Here is a 9,726-nt window from a genome sequence, read left to right as displayed (position 1 = left end):
CTATCACTGTGTTCTGGCATCTTACCCTCGCCATTCAAACATAGTCTTGTCGCACCTAATCTTTAAAAAATCCAGCTTTGACCCCTCCTCAACCACTAGCTACTGCCTATCTATCTTCTTTCTTTCACCTCCAAATTACTTGAGCAGCTTGTCTACAGCTATCTCTCTAGCTACCTCTCTGACAACATCCTTGGCCCTCTCTGGCTCCATTCACCCCTTTCAATCCTTCCCACTGATGTCCCCCGGGGTTCTGTTCTTGGCCCCTTTCTCATCTCCCCATAGACTTCTTCCCTGGGTAAACTCATAAGCTCCTTTGGCCTCCAATACCACCTATATGTCAACAACATGCAACTATACCTCTCCTCTCCTTTCCTCCTCCACCATCTCTTGCGGTATCCATCTGCCACTCCACCTTCTCCTCTTGGATGTCTGAGTGCTCCCTGAAGCTCAACATGGACAAAACTGAACATGATCTTCCCTCCCATCCAAAGTCTCCACCCCACCATGAGCACAGTGTCTATTCATGGGAGACAGAGAGACTTGGGGTAGGCCAGCAGCTCAGAGAGCACTCGGCATGCCCCCCTCAGTGATGAAAATGGGGGGTGGGGGTGGCATGCAACCATAGCACTCCTGCAAAGCCCTGCCCCCTTCCCCATAGGCCCTGCCCCTTATAAGTCCCTCTTTGCCTTCTTGTGATGTTTGGAGGTATGATGATGTGTTTCAGTAACTGATATAGTAACCAAGAAATATAAATATACAATTAGTAAAACAGTAATTGACTGTTGGTGCTGCAGACAATTTACATTGACCTAGTCTCTACAAGAATAACGGTGCTGTCCCGTTAACTGAATTTTCAGAACGATGTGGACTGGAGTGTAATTTACACTTAATGCAGGCTGAGCCAGGAGCTTACACTTGAACCACAACTTGTAAAAAGGTGGTTATAGATATCAGGTCGACTCCAGGCAATAGGAACTGCCTAAGTACACAGTGTTTATAAAAAAAAAAAATTTTTACTGAAACTTGTATGTGTATCTTATGCATCTTAAGTGTTACAGAAGATGTTGAGCGACAGCTGGTATGCCACAGTATGCCATCAAGAACGTGCATGGTGTGTGGAACATTAGTTAAGAAATTATGGGACAGGACAAAATGGCGGGCCTTACCTGGGATCCATAACAACTGGGTTCCAGGACAGTTTCCAGAGACCTGCACCACTAAACAATTCTATCCTTTCTTGGGTGGAAATGTTCTGGCAAATAGGGTCATTGGCTAATCATAGTAAAGGATGTTCCAGCAGACCCCACGGCACCACAAGCAATGAGTTAGGATGGAAAAAAGTTCCAGTTACCTTTTTTATAGTATGTTTCTGCTATAAATGGCTCACAGTCTTTATGTGCAGGATATAAAGTGGTGCGGTAAAGGCATTTGTGGACTCACTAAGCACATGTGTGAGATAGCTGCACATTAACACTTTGTTAGGATACACAGACCTGTTTCATGTCGCTTGGTGAATGCTGCTCAGCATGACTCTGCTGTTCCAGCATCGCCCTTGTGCCAGATCTCGCCCCCAGCACTTAGGGGTCATTCAGGTGGGGTATTTGTTCCACTAGCATGTGCAAAGCACCAATGTTCTGTCTCTTTGTAGCGCGCTCTCAGTGTATCTCCCTGCAGCCCGTTCTCAGTGTGTTCCAGCTGCCTGGCTCTCTGCAGCACACACCAACTCCTTCCAAGACCCCTGCAGCACTGCTCATGCTCTCCGTCTCTGCCTTAAACAGCCTCAGTGTTTTCCCATGTTTGGGCGTCATAACCCTCTGCAGGGTGTCTGTAGGGTCCGAGTAAGTCTGCAGAGGACATAGCTAATGCAATATACTGTATAATATATATAGTATAGTATAGTATAATATATAAAGGAAAAGTATACCTTGCCACTAAGGCTATCAATCATGCCACCCAACATTGTTCCCTAGAAACACTAGGACTTTTTGTAGTATTCAGATTGTGCCTCCTAGTTCACCCGAGTCCCTGGTCATCAGTATTTTTAAACCCTATTGGCATATGTGCTAAGATAAGGAGAGGGCTGTCTAGGCACGAAATCTATATAAGGGGCTTGAATTTTTGTGATTGGTGAAATTTATCATCTGTTGCTAGGCAGATCAAGGTTTATAGTGAGTTGTAATTGGTTAGGGCGAGCCTATCAGTGAGTATAGGGGCAGTGATGTTAGTGTATGTAGGGAAAAGCTTTCCAGGATCCTTCCTCTTATCGGTTTGGAAGCCCACCCATCTGCCTTATTGGCTATTTTATTTTGACTCTCTACAATTTGGCTTATTAATGTCATTTGTTTCCGAATTAGTGGGTGGGAAGGTGCTACTGGCCAGTGGTCACGTGTAGCATAAGTGGTACTGTAGGGCACTTACCCCTTTTGAAGGAGGTCGAGTGTGTCCTGCCCTTGTGGGGTGGGGGGGGGGGGGGCGATGGACGCTTCCTTGGGGAGCGTCCTCACTGTGCTATTGCAAGGGGTGGTTAACCCTTCACAACACAGGTTATGCTGGTATATATATAAATGGGGCATTTCAGTCATTGTCATTTTAGTTGGGGCGTTTAGTCGCCGCCATTTTGTAAGATCTATGAATAGAGCTGGTTAGTTGTAGCGTCTTCCTGGCCACCCACTATGAATAAGGTCATTCCAATTAATAAATCCAATGACCATTTAATCCAACGCAGTTGTATCCGTGTCTTTATTTTTAGTTGATGAACTAGCTTAAAGTGTATAGTTAATGTCAACCCCAATAAATTAATAGACGGCTTATGAGGTTTTGAAATTGGAAAATTGTGCTTACCTGCCATCTTCAGGTTCAGTTATACAGAACTTGACTGCAGCAGAATAGTAGAAAAGAACTGTAAGTGTTGAAAATGGGAGATATACTGTAACAGAAGTAGAAGAAAGGAGAAAGGGCAAGGCAAGCGGTAAATTATGAGGAGCACTGGACAAAGTGGGTGCTTAGGCAGGATAGATATTATAAGAGGGACAAAAGATGACAGATATAGATAGAAAGGGGGAGAAAAAAATGACAGACTCACTTCCAAGACACAAATACAAAGGTGGGCAAAGAGTCAGATGAGGTACACATATAGAATTAGAGAAATAGACAAAGAATGGAAAAGAAAGGAACAGACAGACATACGGTACTGTAGATGCACACATTCAAAGGAGGGGCAAAGGTACACTAAGGCAGATAACTATAGAGAGAATAGCACAGATGTAGAAAAGGTAGAAACATTGAAATGAACAAAAGTAGGGAAAGAGGCTTTCACAGGCAAGATGAGGACTAGTTACTTGCATACCTCCCAACATGACCCTCTCTAGGAGGGACAGAATGCTCTGCTTCTGGACTTCCCTCTTAATTTATGATTGCCATAACCTGGGCTGAAACACCTTTCTTATCCATTAACCTGTTCAAAACAGGTGCCTGTAATCATAAATTAAGAGAAAAGTCCAGAAACAGAGCATTGTGTCCCTCCTGAAGAGGGTCATGTTGGGAGGTACTGTATGTACTGGTGAAGGCAGGGAAAGATGACATGCTGTTACAGACTAGGGAAATAGATAGACTTGTGCGACAGGAGAAAGAGAAAGGCTGGCATAGACAAGAGAAGAAACTAGGGCAAGGGAGAGACACTGATACAAATAGAAGGGCAGGGAGGCTGGTGCAGTCATGGGAAGGGTAGACAATCTGGGGCAGACACTAATGGGAAGGAGAAAAGCTAGAACAGATAGGGGGAGGAGAAAGGCTGGTACAGACAAGGGAAAAAGAGAGGATGGTGTAGACTGGATAATGGAAGAGAGGCTGGATCATACAACCAAAGTGCTTATAGTCTGTCACAGACTGAAGGAGTGCAGAGAGGCCGGGACAGACAGAGAGGCTGGCACAGATACAATAGGAGAAGAGAAGAGAAAATACAACAGACAGAAGAGCTACAGTAGTACGAAATGATACGCCAGTACAGAGAGGTGGACATCTATGAAGACCAGTTCTTTGCACTATGCAGTGGAAATATGAATGGTACATGTGGGCAGTGTCGGACTGGGGTATGAAGGGCCAACCGGGGGAGTGCAGTGATAGGGGCCCATACTTAATGGTGTAGCCAGCCTACAAAGGGGGTGTGGCCAGCCTCTACAGAGGCATGAAATACACAAAAGTCTAGTGCAGTGTAATGCAGCATATCTACCATGTATAATGCAAGTGCACAGTCTGGAACCTGATCCCTAGAGGAAGGAGTGGTCACTCAGGCAGTGGGGCCTACCGGTGGTTTCCCTGGTACCCCTGTGGGCCAGTGTGACCCTGCATGTGGGTTCTACCCACCTACAATCAGGAACGGGATATTCAGGTAGTGGGGATCATCAGGAATTTACCCAGATTCACCATGAGGGTTTTTTTTGTTTATTTTTCAAAACAATAATTTTGCATTAATCTGAGTGGAAGATCAAAGATAAGTCACTTTCTAAATGATCAGTTTGATTCTCAGATGTTTTTTGGGGTGATTCATGAATAGAAAGGGACTTCTAAATCTTGTTATATTAGACTCACCTTTTGTAACCTTAATTACTAAAGCAAAGGACATATATTTTTAAAACTGAATCTGGTAAAAGGCCAAATTTTTAACAATATATGAGGTTTTGGAAATGAAGCCAATTGTAACAATTCAATTCTCAGTATTTTAAAGTCCAGAAGGGATTTGAAATAGCAGTAAACACCAATGTTAGCTCTCTTAGTCAATCTCAGAATGTCAATGACTACACTTGTACTTACTTAGGTGGCATTTTACAGTGCCGTAGAATATGATGATGTTATATAAATAGAGTAGTAATATATTTCCTGAAATAATGAAGGCATGTAACTTTCTTGTGCCCAACAAAAATCTCCACACTGCTCAGCTTCAGTGAAGTAATTGCATTTGCAAGAGAAGCAAGTTAAATGGCTCGTTAAAAAAATACACACAGATGATTTGGTTGCCCCCCCTTCCCAATAATTCCCATGACATACATAAACTCACACTGAGCTAGCAGTTAATCTTATTTAAATTAGTCTTTTTGGGACCTTTCTGCAACATTTGCTTTGCTAGCCAAAGGTTTATGCAACCTTAGGGTAACAAGATTTATACAGAGTTAGATTTAAATGTGTAAAAAGGCAGATTTTGTCATCACAACCTCAGCAAATATTATTATACAACCACCATATTACACTATAGAGTGAGGTCAATCTAAAAAATAAAAACAGCACCAAGAGTGTGTTGCGCTGAAAATGACATCAGAAATATCATATTTACTGCATACTATGGGGCAAATTCAAATAAGCTCAAGGGCCTATAGAAGCCTCACATGCTGTGTTTCTGTGGGATGGTATGGTATTAAAAATGCATACCTCTCAACATGACCCTCTCCAGGAGGGATACAACGCTCTGCTTCTGGACTTTTCTCTTAATGTATGATTGCCATCACTTGTGGTGAACAGGTTAATGGATAAGAAAGGTGTTTCACCACATGTGCCGGCAATCATACATTAAGTGGAAGTCCAGAAGCAGAGCATTCTGTCCCTCCTGGAGAGGGTCATGTTGGGAGGTATGAAAATGTACTTATATTTGCAAAATATTTGCAGAGCCGTAATATCCAGAAATGCAACACCCTTATACCATGTGAGATTCGTATGGGACCTTGTGCTCATATGTTTCCCCACTTCTATAAACATGTTGCAGTGCAGATAAATCTTTTATTCCCATTCAGGGAATATTCTCAGGAGCAATGCAAAATGGTCATCCCACTTGCATACCTCCCAACCATACTTGCCTACCTGACCCTCTCCATGAGGGAGAAAATGCTCTGTTCTTGGACTTTCCTGGTAATGTATGATTGCCATCACCTGTGGTGAGCTAGGTAATTGATAAGAAAGGTGTTTCACCACAGGTGATGGCAATCATACATTACCAGGAAAGTCCAGAAACAGAGCATTTTCTCCCTCATGGAGAGGGTCAGGTAGGCAAGTATGCTCCCAACATGACCCTCTCCAGGAGAGACACAATGCTCTGCTTCTTGACTTTTTTCTTAATTTATGAATGCCGGCACCTGTGTTGAACTAGTTAATGGATAACAAAGGTGTTTCAGCACAGGTGATGGCAATCATAAATTAAGAGAAAAGTCCAGGAGCAGAGCTGTCCCCCCTGGAGAGGGTCATGTTGGGAGGTATGCACTTGGATAGAGGCAATATATAATGGTTGAAGAGGGGGTAATGTTATAAACACTCCAGTAATGTTTCAGTTGTTTGCAGAATACCTTTGGCTTTTATCTGTGACTGTGGTATACTTCATAATAATGGTCCATTTTCTCTTACCTGGGTTGGGGGTCTTATCAACACCACACAGTCCCAGATAAATTTCCCAATCAATCAATAATGTAGTTTAGAAGTAAAAAACATTTTCACCATATTTATGGAGGAAAAAAAATCTGTGAAGATAAATTTCGGTTATATAAGTGAGAGGCAGGGGCAGAGTTTCCACTCACCATACAACATCTTGGAGGGAGATAAAGTGTATGGAGCTAAAGTACCAACCAACCAGCTACTAACTGTCATTTTTTGAACAAAGCCTGTAACATGGCAGTTAGGAACTGATTGGCTGGAACTTTATCTCAATCCACTTTATCACTGCATACACAGGGTGAGATTCGGGCTAACCCCGATTCTCACTATGCGATAGGGGCTAGGTCGGCATCGAAAGCACATGTGCTTGCGATACTGACTGTGCGATTTTGGCTAAGTGTCAATTTTGACTATCTTTTCTATGAGATAGTCAAAATTGACTTGCCTGCACAGTCTATCTAGGCTTGCGATGCCGACCGCACGGGATCGCGCATCGGGATCACAAGGTGACTTTTACCTTGCGATCTGCACTAACTTTTCTTACGATTTTGACTGTATAGTCAAAATCGTAATAAAATATCTCACCGTGTGTACACACCACAAGAGTACATAGACCGCAATCAGCTTTTATTAATATCATTATTTTATATTTAAAGCGCCACCAATTTATGCAGCACTGTTCCACATCTGATACTGACTTATTTTTTTACAAATGAACATTGGTTTGAAATTCCTTTATAGTAGTGGTGGATAACAAGCATTGGTGTGTCTTTAATACAAAGGTAAATTGAAACCAAACTTGGGCGCTACTAGAAAGGCAACATGCAATAACCCCAATTGTGCTGGCTATTGTAATGTTGATTCAATTCTACATCTATCTGGGATGGATGCCTTCCCTGTTATGTGGATGTCATGTGATAAAATTGCCCAAACTCGCAATGCGATTATTGTATACATTGCATGGATGTATCAATAATTGCATGCAGGGACAGAACATGCAAGAAAACGCTGGGGACATTCACTAAGCAGTGATAAGAGCAGAGAAGTGAGCCAGTGGAGAAGTTGCCCATGGCAACCAATCAGCACTGAAGTAACATCTATAATTTGCATACTATAAAATTATGCAGAGCTGCTGCTTGGTTGATGGGGCAACTTCTCCACTGACTCACTACTCCGCTCTTATCACTGCTTAGTAAATGTCCCCCTCTGTCCCTGCGTATGCTCTCTGCAGCATTATCTGGGAATTTTTGGCAAAAAATACCCCCCACCCCTTTGGGAGACCTCCCTCCTTATCCTTCACGACTACCCCCCCTCCGTGCCGAGACCCCCCCACCAGTAATTATACTTACCAGTCCCAGAAGCCGGTGATCGGTGGTCCTGGAGGGCTGCCAGGCATTGAATCCTGTGCCCTGCTGTGAACCCCGGTGCTATAAAGTGTGCTGCTGTTTTGTATCATCACTTTACTGCACCGGGGGTCACAGCAGTGCACAGGAGGACCCAATGACCCACAGGTCTCATTGGAGCACCGATCCCTGGCCCGTGGCATTGGTAAATATGTTGTTTTTATTTATTTATTTATTTTATTAATTAATAGCTGATCAACAGAGATTGGTCAGTGCACAGCTTTCTCTGCCAAGGGGCTGAAAGAGCTGGTGTAATTATCACAGGGCTCATTCCATTTTTTTTTATTTTTTTTTATTTTTTTAGCATTTTCCATTACAAGTATGGGCAATGTGATCTGATTACTTTAAAAAAAAATGTGAATTAAAGGGTTTGGAGCAGTTTTTCCTGATAGCTGCTCCAAAACCCCTTTAAATACATTTGAGTGAAACTAAAATAATGTGAAAAGAGTGTGAAAACTTTCTTTTTCACATTTTTGTAAGCATCTCTGCTATCTCATATATTCACATGGGGGGGATTCAGACCTGATCGCTGGGCTGCTAAATTTGTTCTGTTGCATTCAGATAGTCGCCGCCCAAGGGAAGTCTATATCCGCCGTGCACGTGTGCGATCACATGTGTACGCTGCGCTGTAAAAAACACCCTCAGTCAGCAGACAGCTGCAAATCCGTTCACACCTCACTAACCAGTGAATGATTTTTTTACTGTGTGCAGACTCTGAGTACAGGCCAGGACTTACTCCAACAGTGCGATGAGAACAGGCTGATCGGGTCCGGAGTTGACGTCACATATCCTCCCTGAAAACTAGTGATGAGCGGGTTCGGTTTCTCGGAAACCGAACCCCCCCGAACTTCACCCTTTTTACACGGGTCCGAGGCATACTCGGATTCTCCCGTATGGCTCGGTTAACCCGAGCGCGCCCGAACGTCATCATCCCGCTGTCGGATTCTCGCGAGATTCGGATTCTATATAAGCAGCCGCGCGTCGCCGCCATTTTCACTCGTGCATTGGAAATGTTAGGGAGAGGACGTGGCTGGCGTCCTCTCCGTGTATTGTTGATGCAAATATTTGTGCTTGCTTTACTTATTGCTTAATTGTGGGGACTGGGGAGCAGCTGTATATTAATATAGGAGGAGTACAGTGCAGAGTTTTGCTGATCAGTGACCACCAGTTTTATCCGTTCTCTGCCTGAAAAAAACGCTCCTTATCTGTGCTCAGTGTGCTGCATATATCTGTGCTCACACTGCTTAATCGTGGGGACTGGGGAGCAGCTGTATTATATAGCAGGAGTATAGTGCAGAATTTTGCTGACAGTGACCACCAGTATACGTTGTCTGCCTGAAAAACACTCCATATCTGTGCTCAGTGTGCTGCTTTATTGTGGGGACTGGGGACCACCAGTATAATATTATATAGCAGGAGTATAGTGCAGAGTTTTGCTGACCAGTGACCACCAGTATACGTTGTCTGCCTGAAAAACACTCCATATCTGTGCTGCATTGTAGACAGTATATAGTAGGAGTACAGCGCATAATTTTGCTGACCACCAGTATATAATATATAGGAGTACGGTACAGAAGGCCACTGCTGTACCTACCTCTGTGTCGTCAAGTATACTATCCATCCATACCTGTGGTGCATTTCAGTTTTGCACAGTTTGCTGACCACCAGTATATAATATATAGCATTACGGTACGGAAGGCCACTGCTGTACCTACCTCTGTGTCGTCAAGTATACTATCCATTCATACCTGTGGTGCATTTCAGTTTTGCACAGTTTGCTGACCACCAGTATATAATATATAGCAGTACGGTACAGAAGGCCACTGCTGTACCTACCTCTGTGTCGTCAAGTATACTATCCATCTACATTCTATACCTGTGGTGCATTTCAGTTGTGCAGTTTGCTGACACA

The sequence above is a fragment of the Pseudophryne corroboree genome, chromosome 10 (assembly GCF_028390025.1).
Source record: "Pseudophryne corroboree isolate aPseCor3 chromosome 10, aPseCor3.hap2, whole genome shotgun sequence".
In the NCBI taxonomy this organism is placed as follows: domain Eukaryota; kingdom Metazoa; phylum Chordata; class Amphibia; order Anura; family Myobatrachidae; genus Pseudophryne; species Pseudophryne corroboree.
Note: the sequence above shows the minus strand (reverse complement) of the source record.